Raw genomic sequence first — 16031 nt, forward strand, 5'->3', positions numbered from 1 at the left:
TATTATTATTACTATTATTATTATTATTACATGAATAATCATCAGTTAAAACAATGACACTTATACCCCTCACACCTTGTATAAGAGGAGTACGAAGGGAACTACCACAGCGCAGGTTAGCCTAGGCGGACTTTGCAAAAAGAAGAAATTCAAATAATTACATCTTACTTTTAAAACTTTTCTCCATGCATTTCACTAGTAATGGAAAACGTTTAATCTCTGCTCTTCTCAGCAATCAATATTACTTTCCTGTGATTCATAGCAATGAAACGTCCACACCTGTGGAATAACGGTCAGCGCGTCTGGCAGCGAAACCAGGTGGCCCGGGTTCGATTCCTGGTTGGGGCAAGTTACCTGGTTTGAGGTTTTTTCTGGGGTTTTCCCTCAACCCAATATGAGCAAATGCTGGGTAACTTTCGGTGCTGGACCCGGACTCATTTCACCGGCATTATCACCTTCATCTCATTCAGACGCTAAATAACCTTAGATGTTGATACAGCGTCGTAAAATAACCCAATAAAATAAGCAATGAAACATTAATTTATGTTCGTTCCCTCGTAGGATTGTGGCGGTCACAATTGTGTAGCATTCAGATAGAATGTTAACTATTACTCACCACTCTTGGCAGACGATGGCGGCGGACGGCCCGCGAGGGTTACAGCGACCTGTCCTTCCTCACCAAGCAGCTGGATGCGCGGGTCTCGGCCCTCGTGCTGCTCTCCTTCTCCTCCAACCTCTACTACATCTGCCAGCAGCTCTACAACAGCATGACGTTAGTACCTAGAGATTGGCCTCCAACGCTTGACGGAATGCGACGGTGAAATTTAGACTATCTCTTATTATTTAATAATTGTCTTTATTATTATTATTATTATTATTATTATTATTATTATTATTATTATTATTATATTTTATGAAGAGGTAGAAAAATCAAATATCTTGGCGCAACAGTAACAAATATATATAAATAATACTCGGGGGGAAATTAAACGCAGAATAAATATGGGAAATGCCTGTTATTATTCGCTTGAGATGCTTTTGTCACCTAGTCTGCTGTCAAAAAATCTTAAAGTTAGAATTTATAAAACAGTTATATTACCGGTTGTTCTGTATGGTTGTGGAACTTGGACTGTCACTTTGAGAGAGGAACAGAGATTAAGGATGTTTGAGAATAAGGTTCTTAGAAAATATTTGGGGCTAAGTGGGATGAAGTTACTGGAGAATGGAGAAAGTTACACAACGCAGAACTGCACGCATTGTATTGACTTGACATAATTAGGAACATTAAATACACGTATGGGCGAATCCAGAAATGCACATAGAGTGTTAGTTGGGAGGACGGAGGGAAAAAGACCTTTCGGGAGGCCGAGACGTAGATGGGAATATAATATTAAAATGGATTTGAGGGAGGTGGGATATGATGATAGAGACTCGATTAATCTTGCTCACTATAGAGACCAATGGCGGGCTTATGTGAGGGCGGCAATGAACCTCCGAGTTCCTTAAAAGCCAGTAAGTAAGTAATTACAGACGTCTGAGATAGGCATAGCAAGTAGCACGTATGAGCCAATCCAGAAATGCATATAGAGTGTTAATTGGGAGACCGGAGGGAAAAAGACCTTTGGGGAGGCCGAGACGTAGATGGGAGGATAATATTAAAATGGATTTGAGGGAGGTGGGATATGATGATAGAGACTGGATTAATCTTGTACAGCAGTAGTGTCAGAGTTGTAAGCTCCAAAACCGGTTGTGGAGCTAGAGAGTGCAGTCGGAGCGTGAATTTGCTTATGTCTGTGGAAACACCGGAGCACGCAACGGTCATAGTGGAGCGCTCCGCTCCGTTTAGTCTCTGCCTGACTGTACAGGATAGGGACCGATGGCGGGCTTATGTGAGGGCGATAATGAACCTACGTGTTCCTTAAAAGCCATTTGTTAGTAATTATTATTATTATTATTATTATTATTATTATTATTACTATTATTATTATTTAACGAAACTGCATCAACTGCGAGGTTGTAAATACAGCTTCGATGGAATTGGTGATGCCGATACGAAATGGAATTTTGACAACATGACTCCGAGGATTATATATTGTATTACCTGACGTTCGCTATACAGTTCAGAGAAGCAAACAAACCTATCGGCCAAGCGAAACTCGAATCGCTTGCGAAACCAATCCAGGTTGGCAGCTTCTTAATTGTTATCTTGAAAATTTAAAGTTGACGGAAGAATAATTCATTTATTTACTTGTTTATTTACTTATCAATCACTCGAGCAATCAATCCGTCAGTTTGTCTCTGCCTGCCTACCTACTTACGCTCATCCATCTATCCTTCCTTCGAAACATCTATCCTTCTGTTAGCCAACAGCTATTAGCCAATAATAAATTATTTCAAAACAAGCAATGCATCTCTTCTCTTGCGATAATTGCGGCGCCATTTTCCCATTTTTGGCGCTGTGCAGGTTTTTAATATCTTCGGAGCCACCGGCGTGGCTCAGTCGTTAAGGCGCTTGCCTGCCGCACAGTGTGCAGTAATGCAAATCTAGCTGGACAAAATGCATAACTTTCCTGCATTTCAACGGATTGTTATGACACTTTGTACAGACCTTATAGATAACACATATTCTTTGTGTACAAACTCTAACTACGATTGTGCAAGAGGAACTACCCCTTTAACCGAGGTGGTTTTAGACAAAAATAGTAACTTCTCTCCTATGTAACAGATTTTTATGAAAAATTGTAAGGAAGTTACAGGTAGAATATATTTTTTGTGTACAAACTATATACACAGTTCCAAAAGAGGGGCGTATATTTACACAAGATTAACTTATGAAACTTTGTACAAGAGTTACAGGTAGCATATATTTCTGTGTACAAATTCTGATTACATCTGTATGCCACCTGTAGGCCTAGTAGTTATACAAAGTTGCATAAAAATATATTATATAGGAGAGAAATTGTTAATTTTTTCTAAATGCACCAATGTAAAGAGGCAATTCCTCTTATAAAACATAATCAGACTTTGTAGACAAAAAATATGTTCCACCTGAAACTTCTGTACAAAGTTTCATAAAAATCTGTTAAATAGGAAAGAACTTATTAATTTTGTTTAAATGCATTTCTAAAAGGAATAGTTTCACTTATGGAACACTTCCACCGGATGCTTGCCAACTTGCAGTGTAAATAAAAATACACACAAATACAGTTTGTGCACAAAAAATATATGCTACTTGTAACTTCCGTACAATGTGTCCTAAAAATCATTTAGAAAGGACAGAAGTTATTAATTCTGTCTAAATGCACCCGCTATAAAGGGGTAGTTTTTCTTGTCCAAACGTAATCAGGGTTTGTACACGAATGATATGTGCCACCTGTAAGTCAAGTACAAAGTTTCATAACAATTCGTTAGACTGCAGAGAAGTTATTAATTTTGTCCAGCTAATAATTTGCGTTCTGATCCACTGTGCATTTGTTAAGGATAGATAAAAATGTGTCCAATGTATTTTTAAACTGATATTCCTTATCATGTGAATAATATTGTAAGTCTAAAACACTCTCACAGTGATTAAAAACTTCCTTAGTCAATGATTCTTTTCTGCTGTTAAGCCAAACATGAAATAGTTACCGTATGTCCCACCACTGAAAAAATTATTTACATATAAATGCGCAAGAACGCGCAAACTTTAAAACAAGGATTCAACACTATAAATGCTGCTGTATTAAATGGTGAAGGAATTGTTGTAACCGGACGTGCCCGGCTATACTAAAACTCACATTATATCTGGAGAACTTTAAAAACATAAGTTTTTCAATTGTAATGTAAACCTACTGTAAGAAGGAAAATATTTTATAAACTTGTAATTGAAGTTACTTTAGTAAGAACGTACCTATTATGAACAAATTCCATGTTTCACAACACAATAAATCACTAACAATTGGCTCTCTCTGTCTACGACTGAACCGGAGCTGGACGTGTTAGGAAGAACTCAAAGTTTATACCCTTCTAAATATAGTTTGCCGCTGATAAATCAGTAAAAGCTATTACTTATAACCAGGCTTAGAGACTTTAGACCCGATAGATGAAAACAGTGCGATTTCAAGTTGGAAAGCAGGACGGTAGTGGGTGGGGGCAGTGAGGGTAGCGACCTACCTGTCGTCCCATGTGCTTTATTTACTCAGTCATACTCGTAAGGCAGGGAGAGGAGGTACTGCTCTGATAATAAAAACAGTCCCGTACACCTAGTTCACTTCATGAGAAGAGAGGACAGGAGATAGCTAGTAGTCTAGTTTTTATCTGTGCATCTATCTCATTAGTCTAAGAATATACAGTGAATGTAAAAAGTATTCGCACAACGATGTTTTTATTACAAATTGAACCTTAAATGAAGTATATATTTTGATGTACCGAAGTACATATGATATTTACATGCAGATATTCTGCGTCATCATATGATGAAAGAGTGATGGAACGGAGAAAAATTCTCTCCGGCGCCGGGATTTGAACCCGGGTTTTCAGCTCTACGTGCTGATGCTTTATCCACTAAGCCACGGCGGATATAACCCCGACGCCGGTTAGAATCGTCTCAGATTAAGCTCCATCTCTTGGGTTCCCTCTAGTGGCCGCCCTCTGCACTACGTCATAGATGTCTATGAACGCAGGACCGAAGTCCATACATGTGTTGAGGTGCACTCGAATGAGTGACTGGTTGGCCGGGATCCGACGGTATAGGCGCCGTCTTAAATCACAAAGTGATTTATTACGCATATCATATATATTTTGATGTACCGAAGTACATATGATATTTCCATGCAGATATTCTGCGTCATCATATGATGAAAGAGTGATGGAACGGAGAAAAATTCTCTCCGGCGCCGGGATTTGAACCCGGGTTTTCAGCTCTACGTGCTGATGCTTTATCCACTAAGCCACGCCGGATACAACCCCGACGCCGGTTAGAATCGTCTCAGATTAAGCTCCATCTCTTGGGTTCCCTCTAGTGGCCGCCCTCTGCACTACGTCATATATATACTCCCGGCGCCGGAGAGAATTTTTCTCCGTTCCATCACTCTTTCATCTTAAATGAAGTATTATTAATTCTTGGTATGAAATAAACTGTTCACGTATAATAATAATGCATCACATAGCAAATACACACAATAAATTTTAATAATTTTGCATGTAGGTTCTGTCATAGTTCAGTAAATTGAATGCCTAACAAAACTACAGCATAAAAAGTATTCGCACACTTAACTCTGTTGACGAATAAAAGCATTCATCCGGAACGCAGTAGGCACATGGTACTAAGAAAATGCTCCTAATGCATGTTCCAAGTCAGTTTGATTCTAGAATCACAAGTAGTATATAGCTATCACGCCAAATGGGACTCAGAGGGAAGGAAACTTCTAAGAAAGAAAGGGCTGCTATTATTCGTCTGCATAATCAATGTAAAGCACTGAGTGAAACATCAGCGATTGTGAATAGAGGTAAGTCAACCATCAAGGGAATCATAGACAGATGCGGGGAAAGAAATTTAAGGAGAAGTGGCCGGCAGAGGAAAATAAACGAATACAGTGGCAGAACAATCATACGAACAATTAAAGAGAATCAAACACACGGCCCACAATACTCGACTGTGGATTCTCTATAGCATCCCTTCATACCTTCAGACACCTCCCCAGTCACCAGACATGAATCTAATCGAGACCTTTGGGATTATTTAGAAATAAGACTTAGAACCAGGCATATTACCAGCAAAGAGTCTCTAAAGACTGCAATTGTACAAGAGTGGAACATTCCGGCAAGTATTACTTCAAATTTAGTTAATTCTATCCCCAGGAGGTTAGAGGCTATTCTAAAATGCAAGGGCTACCCTCCAAAGTATTGAAATTGAAAAGGAACTGACTTAAGTGAGACCAGTGTGCGAATACTTTTTCTTCGTATTTTTCTTTGGTATCATTGTGTTTTAATCAAACATAATTGTTTATTTTGAGAATTGTGCAATTAATTTTGTGTTTATATGTAAACAAATAACAGAGAATGTGTATACTTGTACTTAACTTGTGTTCATGTCTAAAAAGTTGAGAGTATAGGATTTGAAGCACATTAATTACTACTATATATTTTTATTACCCACCGTGCGAATACTTTTTACACTCACTGTATGCGATATTCTGTGACATAAAAGACATGCTAGCAGGGAAGAGGTCTACGGACACTGCTGGGTTAGCGAAAATAGATTTCAATGACTTAGTGTTTTTTCGTTTTGCATCCATTACATCATCCACACCTGTGGACTAACGGTTAGCGCGTCTGGCCGCGAAATCAGGTGGCCCGAGTTCAATTGCCGGTCGGGGCAAGTTACCTGGTTGAGGTTTTTTTCTGGGTTTTCCCCTCAACCCAATGTGAACAAATCCTGGGTTACTTTCGGTGCTGGACCGCAGACTCATTTCAATGGCATTATCATCTTCATCTCATTCAGACGCTAAATAACCTAAGATGTTGATAAAGCGTCGTAAAATAACCTACTAAAATAAAATAAATCCGTTACATCATGTGATGTAGAGCGGAGCGTCTCCCAATATAAACTTTGTCTTGCCGACTACCGAAGAAAATTTAGTTTTGAGACCTTCAGAATGTGTGTTGTAGTAGGCTACATTGTAACAGTACCATGTATTGTACATCATAAGTTGTGTATATTGTGTAGGATTATTATGTGTGTTGAGTAAGTATTGCACTTGTGCTTATGACAGAAGCCGAAAGGAAATGCTTATTAATTTATTTTGAAAATTTCGCATTATAGGTTTGTTTATTTTAATATATGTAAACATTAATTTTTTGGTCCAATAGAATTTTTTCCTCTAACAATCGTTTTACTTTAATGTTTGATAAATTAGTTGCTGTTTTTTGGAACGTCACTGTTACAGCACCAGCAGACTGGACTGAACTGGGTTTCATGTACACATGCCTCTTCTTCTGCCGACTCCCATCCCCCTCTAACACAGTGAAAAAGCTGCCTATAGTATGGACTTAGTAAACTTATTCTATCGGGTCCAAAATCTCGATGTCTGCTTATAACTAAAGATGAGGGGTTTGTGCGCAGCACGAAAAACACGTTGACTCGACAGGGAGCATAGGTGGACAGACAGGTGAACAACTACGACCAGTACGACCAAAATAAATGCAACTACATGCTATCCATGTGCCTACCTGCCGTCTTATCATAACAACACGGAATGAACACAGGCCTTCATAGTCCAATGCACTGCAGTGGTGAACTGACGTAGTGAGCAGTAGTTACCTGCAACGACGGCAACTAAGCAGACAATTGTATGCACAGTGTGTGAGTATGAAATTAAAATATTGTGTAGGAAGTATTACGTAGAAAGACGTAACAGCAGAAAATATAAAGACAATATTTCACGCGCTTTAAAGGTGGTGATTCCCTCAACATCAAAATTAGTATGAAACGCAAAATCAGAATTTGCTAAGGATATATGTGCGATGATGATTAAAACACACATTCCGTTCAAGGATTTTTCCAAAAATATACCAAGCAGAGCGTTCCGAATCAGACAACGCTCCGTAAAGACTATGTATCTGATTGCATAGCAATAATAAAAGAAGTGTCAGAAAAAATCAAGGAAGGACCTCCAGGACCTTGCACACAGAGAATAAAGAATAAATAACAGAAAAATAAGAACTATTTAACAATTTGTAACATGCTGAATAATGCAACATCATCAGACGATAGGAAAGTATACTTGACATATGCACCGTTGACGTCCTGTGACATTGAAAGAAGCTTTTCGCAGTTCAAAACCTGTGTGAGTGATCGACGACGACGTTTGACATTCGATAATTTAAGAATGTTAGTAGTGGAGTGCAATTCGGCTTGTGATGGCTCTGAAGCTATGCATGAATCATAAAGGCAAATTTCTTCTCCTAACTATACTAATGTTTCTACAGATTCCTCATATTTGTATATTGTCATCTGCTAGACCTTAACGGAGTGTTGCATTTGTCATTTTTAGGCTGTACCCTTCGCATGGTTTGTTTACGTCGGAAGCCAACACAGGCACTGGGCATACAGCTGTGTAACGTCTACGTACAGGCAACCTGACGACAAACCGCACAAATCTCTCAACTTTAGTCATAACATTCTTCAAATGTTAAAGAACATGAATTCATATTCACCTGTGCATCACTAAACAAGTTGAAATTTGATTTTTGTCCACCTAGATCGGGAAAATTGCACACTGTGTGCCGGTTTGAAGTTGCATTCGGGCTCCGGTTCGATCTCGGCTTGGGCTGGTTACCTGGTTGAGCTTTTTCAGAGGTTTTCCCCAATCGTAATGTGAATGGAAGGTAATGTATGACGAATCCTCGGCCTCATCTCGCCAAATACCATCTCGCTATTACTAATCTTATCGACGCTAAATAACCTAGTAGTTGATACAGCGTCGTTAAATAACCAACTTAATATATATAATTATCTTCGGCGATCCTGTCTTCTCACTATTCTGTCCTGCTACGTTCACCCCCTCATGTGGTAGCTAATAGGTTCGTCTATTTCCGATATTTCCTTCAAAATTCTCTAATGTTCCTTCATATGAAACGTGAAACATCGAAGTAAGCCAACTGACCAACAAGCTACGAGCTCACAGAGACATTTTCTCTTAGCCCCAATTCCCTTAGCAAGCACGCGTTTCCTCCCATTTCCCCAGCATTTTTATTGGTATAAAACAGGCCTGGACGTTAATAACTCAATCGAGTCACTGCAGACTACCCCTTAACTTCCCACTCCACATTTCCAGGCATGTTTCGGACCTATACGAGTAGACAGGTAGGCAAATTGCTGAATGACAGATTGTATAAGGCAGGCATCATAGCTTTCGGCTCTCGCTGGTCGCCTAAAATCCACCACTGATGCACAGTGCGTTACCGTGTGTTTGTTCCTAAAGCGGTGTAAACGAAAAGGACATGGGCGGGGGGGGGGATCTCCTTTCCTTTTCCCTTCCCCTTTGCATCAGGGGCTAGTATAGAATTAAGCAAAACTACTTACGTTTTTATACTATCAATCCAAAATGGAATTAATTTTGTTTCAATTCTAAGCAAAATTTGATGTGGAACAGAAATTTAGATTTACAATAACTTTGTCTGATTTGATTGAAAATAAAATTGTACCAACCTTGAACTCATGCCTGGCTTGGTTGGTACCCACAGGAACACGGCGTCCTTGGTGGAGAAGGTGTATTTCTACGGTCATTCGGAGTCCTGCTGTGCAGGGCCATGCCGTCAACCTGTACGCAGTCAACATCATCGACGAGAGTCTGGCAGCCAGCGGCGTGCTGTACGACGTGCCCACCCACAGCTACCATCTGGAAGTGAATAAGCACACTAGTCTTACTTTATTATTCCACTTATCAATCATAAACTGCTGTATAGGTGAGGAGGCGAGACCTGGCATGTGAGCTGTGTGAGAGGGGAAAGAAAGAGAGTTTGTTTCATAATGGTTAATACATGGGTCATTCAATAATTAGTGGCAACAACGTTTGCATGTGGCGCTATCAGCGGTAAATGATGCAAGCTGATAACAATGAGAAAGAAGAGAATATGATGTGTGTTATCTGTGAGTTTGAGGGCAATAATCTCATTTATAAGATATTTGTAGCGGTAGTGAATTTATTTTGTAGACTGTTATCTGTAGTGCTCTAAAATGTTAAGCAAATATGAACAAAGTTGCTTCATTAAAATTCAGATTGCAAGAGGCAAGAATGCTCGACAATGCCACAGCATTACGGGAAGCTTGTGGTAGAGAGACTTCACCATATCGTCCAAAATTGTTTGACGCTGATTTGCCTTTTTCTTCCTGAATGGATAGATGGATCAGTGAGTGAGTGAATGAGCGAGCGAGCGAGTGAGCAAGTGAGTGAGTGAGCGAGCGAACTAACTAATTAACAAATGAATGTATTCCCTTTGACTCTGTTAACGCTAAATCTCTGACAAGCAAACATTCTGATGGGGACAGATGAAAAGGTTAAATTTTTTCACCATATTAATGTTGTCAAAACAAGTGCTTAGGTATACAAATTTTGGCCACTCGACCGCAATTACCGAAGGCCGTAAAAAAAATAAGTTCGCTAGACGCCGTTAACAGAAAGAAAACACAATTTCACAGGACAAATTGATTGGAAGAGATAAAAATTTGTTTAACTATTTTCCAACATTGAGACATTTGCCATGTCATGGGATCGGCAGAGAGGTGCAGACAGCTGTCAAACGCAGGTTCTGATCCCAGGCTGCTAACTTCTACGATAAAGGGATACAAAAATTGGTCCTATGGTATGACAAATGTCTCAATTCCAGTGGGGATACGTTGACAAATAGCGCAACAATTGCTGTATCTGTTCCAATAAACCTTTCCATGCAATTGTGTTTTTTATCTTTAAAAAGAAAATCACCTTCCGGACAGCCTCGTAATTGCGGTCGAGTGGCCAAAATGTGTATAAATACTTGTTTTGACATTTTTAACATGATGAAAGAAAAAATTAACTTTCTTATCTGTCCCCATGAGAATGTTTGCTTCTCAGAGATTCTGTAACAGCATGTTACGTTTGAGATGATATATCACACATAGCAGGAATTAACCTGAAGTCATTACTGTGTATTTGTAAGATGTTGAATATTGGATACTGCGCAAATTCCATGCACATATTACTTTATTCATTGCGAAGCTTTTACGGAACTCTCCCGTTTTCAACTGACTAATGCTTTCTCCTTACAGGCACATCGGCTGCTGGTGCAAATGACCACGGACACTGTGGCCCTGACTGGCCTCCGGTTCTTTCCCGTCACAAGAACACTGCTCCTCACGGTATTTTTGTCGCTCTATTCAATCACATTTAACATCATCATCATCATCATCTTCTTCATAGTCTCTTCTTATGTTTTTAGCTCGCTGGCACCATCGTGACGTATGAGGTGGTGCTGGTGCAGTTCCGTGACACTTCGGGCATCAGCACTACCAATACTACGGCGCTTTGCCTCAGCATCGCAGATCAGTCTTTCTCTAATTAGACAGCTCTAGTCTATACAGTAGACGCTGTATTGAAGAGATCCTCTGTACTTTGACCACCCCGCATGGCTAAATCCAAGCCTCAGCTTTCTTCTAGAATTTAATTCATTCTCTTTGAGGGCTAAGATTGCTGTATTAGCGATGCACCACAAAAGGTTAAATGTGGTACGAAATAATTAATCTGTAATGAATGTGGCTCAAATTCATTGATTGACTTTCAATGCTGGATCCAAGTTACTGTGGTCCCCAAATTACCTACTACCCCGTCAGATATAAAAATTGTACATCTTGATTACAACTGACAACACACAATCAACACAAACAAATACAACAACTGCAACAACTTCTACATATGACAGACAGGCATGAAATAAATATAATTATTATCTTTTGCTTCATGGATGCAAGTGTTACAGTTCATCATAATATATTTTCTGAATGTATGAAAGGTAAATCGCATACTGCCGTATTTTTATACCTGGAAAAACTTTGTTATACATCGCACAATGCAGTGGGTGCAAATTGAAAACATGCAATATCAGTGTTGTTTATGTCTTCTTGAGTATCTGTCGGATACAGGGGGGAGAGCCATTAATCCTTCCCATTGAAGGCTTTAAGGAACCAACCTGGACAAATACCCAATGTCCCATCCCTACCTTCCCGTGGTGCAGCTGTTAGTAAGCATAATTTTACAAGCTGAACTAAAGGGAGGGGCTACTCATTCATTAGCACTGGTCAGCTTGATGAGTTAATGACCGAATTTGGTATAATTTTCCTCTATTCAATACCTAATTCCCTCTTTACCCTTTCCTATCCAGTCCTCTGACTGAACTCTTACTTTCTTCGACCCCAACGGCATTCGAGCATTCGAGGCCTAGGGGTTCATTTCCCTTTCTTTCCTCCTCTTTCTACTTTTCTGTTCCTAGTGCTGACCTGCTATGGCACTAAAATCGTCCTCCAGTGGCTTAAGGAGGGAAAGCTGGTGATCAACAAGATCTCCCAGCTAGGTCCAATGGACCCGTCGACCAACAGCTGGTGTGGTTCTCCAGACATTCTGGAGGTTGTGTGTGAATGAAGTAGCCACCAAAACGTTAAAATATGGTGTTCACTTAAATCGGCTACAACTTGCCATTTAAATCTGTGCTTCAGTGGCTGGTCATGATAATATCTTTGAAAAATATTGGAGTGCAAGAGGTCAAATGACTTTTTTTGTCAAACACCTGGCATTAGAAAACAACAACAACAACATTTAATAAGGAATATTTTAATTTCGAGGGGGAGAATGATCACTGTGTTGTCTGTTAGGTAAAGTAAGAATATCAGAGTAAGATAAATGCAGAGATAAGTATTCAGTTTAAACGATGTTTGTCTTGGGGCCATAATAACTTGAATGTCACAACGATATTAGATAAAATGAAAGTGCTCAGAAACAAACAGTGACAAAACCACGGGATCAAAGCTCGAAACAAGTTTATATATCCCCGTTCAAAGAGAAAAAGTGCATTGCATTTACGTGCCTTCTTTTATTATTTTGGGAAGTATGTGCACTTTAAAATATTTAATTTCATACAGGCCTGTGAGTGAGTAGAATTTTACAACAAAACTTTGTTGTAAAAAGTTGACTTTTGGAGCGTATCTATTAGCCCAAGACATTCCCACCAGCCAATCATATTCAATAACGCGAAATATTATTCTCAGTGCATCCAATCCTAGCGTGTGAATAAAGTTAAACAACTTTAATTTTCCTCTGTGACATAGATTAAGAATAGCCTTCCCAAATAATGTTTAGATGTACCAATGGAAAAAATAAAGAATTGTAAATATAAACTCACCACTATATGGCACCTGGAGGGCAGCAGGCTTTCCATGATCTTGTCGGGGCTGTAAATAAAGGAAATGACAGTCTATTATTAATTCAAGTCATTAAATGATTTGTATACACAGGAAGTAATGCTAATTAGGGGGATGCAGAATTGAATTTAATATAAATTATACTGATCGAAATTTGGACTTTATGCCAGCTGATGTCGAACTGATGCGGAACACACTGCTCAAACAACATGAATTAGAAATATTGTTCATAACCTGACTCGTATGTCATCATCTGTGGATCAGTGAACGAGAAAAACATGGACAATTATTAGGATAGGTTTTTCTCTGAACACCAAGAAGAAATCATAATAATAAATATTTGGGGCTAAGCGGGATGAAGTTATAGGAGAATGGAGAAAGTTACACAACACAGAACTACACGCATTGTATTCTTCACCTGACATAATTAGGAACATTAAATCGAGACGTTTGAGATGGGCAGGGCATGTAGCACGTATGGGCGAATCCAGAAAAGCATATAGAGTGTTAGTTGGGAGACCGGAGGGAAAAAGACCTTTAGGGAGGCCGAGACGTAGATGGGAGGATAATATTAAAATGGATTTGAGGTAGCTGGGGTATGATGGTAGAGACTGGATTAATCATGCACAGGATAGGGACTGCTGGCGGGCTTATGTGAGGGCGGCAATGAACCTTCGGGTTCCTTAAAAGCCATTTGTAAGTAAGTAAGTAAGTAAGGGAAAAAAGCACTTGACGATCAAGTGATGGCATAAAGTGCTTGATTTGAAAACAGGTAAATTGCCTACACAGTGCATGATGTAACAGATGATGATGATGATGATGATGAGGAAGAATATGAAGCGTGCTGAAGATGGAACTGAGAAACACATACATACAGAGACGAAAAAATTCTCACCATCATATGAATAAATAATTGGTGTATTTACAATTACTATTAATTCATCACTGGTGTAGAAATGTAAGCTTAATTTGTATGGCCAATCAACACAAATGAAATCTATTTATTACGTAATCTGAGTAATTTCCCATGGACCGTGTGTATCGGTATCACTTCTAGCATCAGACTGTATATCCCCTTCAACCTATTCCCAGACTGTAGGTCCTACTATAATGTGTGGCTGAGTTCTCGGATAGGAATAATTTTTTTAGCCATATTTGACAGTTGAATATCAATTAAGACATTAAGAGTAGTCCGTGGCGCACCAGCAATTGAAGCTCCAGGGGGCAATCTACAGGCTGCTAGGGTGACGTTCACTTGCTTGCAGAGAGGTTAACGATCATCCAACAGGTATGGGGATGACGTACTTTCAACATAATTATGCTCCGTGTCAATTGACACTTTACGTAATGCAAATATTTGCAGAGTGTGAACAAAATAATCAATAACACCAATCCGTTACTCTACAAATTCAGCTCATTCTAATTCTTCATTCGTGTTCCTTTTCAAATTATTTAAGACACTTAACATTAAGATGTAACGCCTACAAGAATATTGCCACATATACAAACTACACGATAATTGTAACCATACTCAAATCCATTCCTCAAAATATCCCAGTGTTCTTAAATTCTTTCATCAACGTTACCCATTGTATTAACACATTATTTTCATTCAGATAACCCAGATATAAATTGTTCATACACATCTCTGATATTATTTCCTCCATATTCATCTCAGTTTCTGAAGATTTCTAAGTTCATTGAGGTTCTCGCATTTACATCATATACATTCTTAGAAGCCCTGTAGCGAAATGCGTTGAATACGAATGTGGAATAAACACTGTATAGTACAGAACTTTGCGAAAAATAGAGATCAGTGTCCTATTAAGAATGAAATTGTTAGAGATTGTGCATATGAATTTGTTAAACGCAACAATTTCGTAATCCTTAGCTATAATTTCCTGAAATCCATTCCAGATGATGTGATATAGCTTATTTCATGATGCGACATTTCATCAATTGCTAAGGTTATATAAAATCTCAATGCAATGTAAGTGATAAAGGATGCGAAATGAATCCAGCTCCCATCGTCGAAAGTTATCCAACATTTACCCTTAATGGCATGAGGGAAAACCCTGAGAAAAATTCACGCATGTAGGCTAATTTGTCCCAACTCCATTGGATAAAGAACCCGCTCGCTTCACGATCATGTGCACTCATATGATACAAAGTCACAACATTTAATAAGGAATATTTTAATTTCGAGGGGGAGAATGATCACTGTGTTGTCTGTTAGGTAAAGTAAGAATATCAGAGTAAGATAAATGCAGAGATAAGTATTCAGTTTAAACGATGTTTGTCTTGAATGTCACAACGATATTAGATAAAATGAAAGTGCTTAGAAACAAACAGTGACAAAACCACGGGATCAAAGCTCGAAACAAGTTCATATATCCCCGTTCAAAGAGAAAAAGTGGCATTGCATTTACGTGCCTTCTTTTATTATTTTGGGAAGTATGTGCACTTTAAAATATTTAATTTCATACAGGCCTGTGAGTGAGTAGAATTTTACAACAAAACTTTGTTGTAAAAAGTTAACTTTTGGAGCGTATCTATTAGCCCAAGACATTCCCACCAGCCAATCATATTCAATAACGCGAAATATTATTCTCAGTGCATCCAATCCTAGCGTGTGAATAAAGTTAAACAACTTTAATTTTCCTCTGTGACATAGATTAAGAATAGCCTTCCCAAATAATGTTTAGATGTACCAATGGAAAAAATAAAGAATTGTAAATATAAACTCACCAATATATGGCACCTGGAGGGCAGCAGGCTTTCCATGATCTTTTCGGGGCTGTAAATAAAGGAAATGACAGTCTATTATTAATTCAAGTCATTAAATGATTTGTATACACAGGAAGTAATGCTAATTAGGGGGATGCAGAATTGAATTTAATATAAATTATACTGATCGAAATTTGGACTTTATGCCAGCTGATGTCGAACTGATGCGGAACACACTGCTCAAACAACATGAATTAGAAATATTGTTCATAACCTGACTCGTATGTCATCATCTGTGGATCAGTGAACGAGAAAAACATGGACAATTATTAGGATAGGTTTTTCTCTGAACACCAAGAAGAAATCATAATAATGA

The 16031-nt window shown here is 38.7% G+C and overlaps 1 long non-coding RNA gene across 1 annotated transcript; it reads right to left on the reverse strand.

Moving 5' to 3' along the window:
• Positions 1–622: 622 nt before the first annotated feature.
• LOC138715694 (uncharacterized) lies at positions 623–12956 on the reverse strand. Its single transcript, XR_011336548.1, has 3 exons — positions 12910–12956; positions 9191–9380; positions 623–757 (listed from the first exon to the last, which is right to left on the reverse strand). It is a non-coding gene; the product is annotated as an uncharacterized lncRNA (long non-coding RNA).
• Between the last annotated feature and the right edge of the window lie 3075 nt (positions 12957–16031).

This window comes from Periplaneta americana, chromosome 15 (assembly GCF_040183065.1).
Source record: "Periplaneta americana isolate PAMFEO1 chromosome 15, P.americana_PAMFEO1_priV1, whole genome shotgun sequence".
NCBI lineage: Eukaryota > Metazoa > Arthropoda > Insecta > Blattodea > Blattidae > Periplaneta > Periplaneta americana.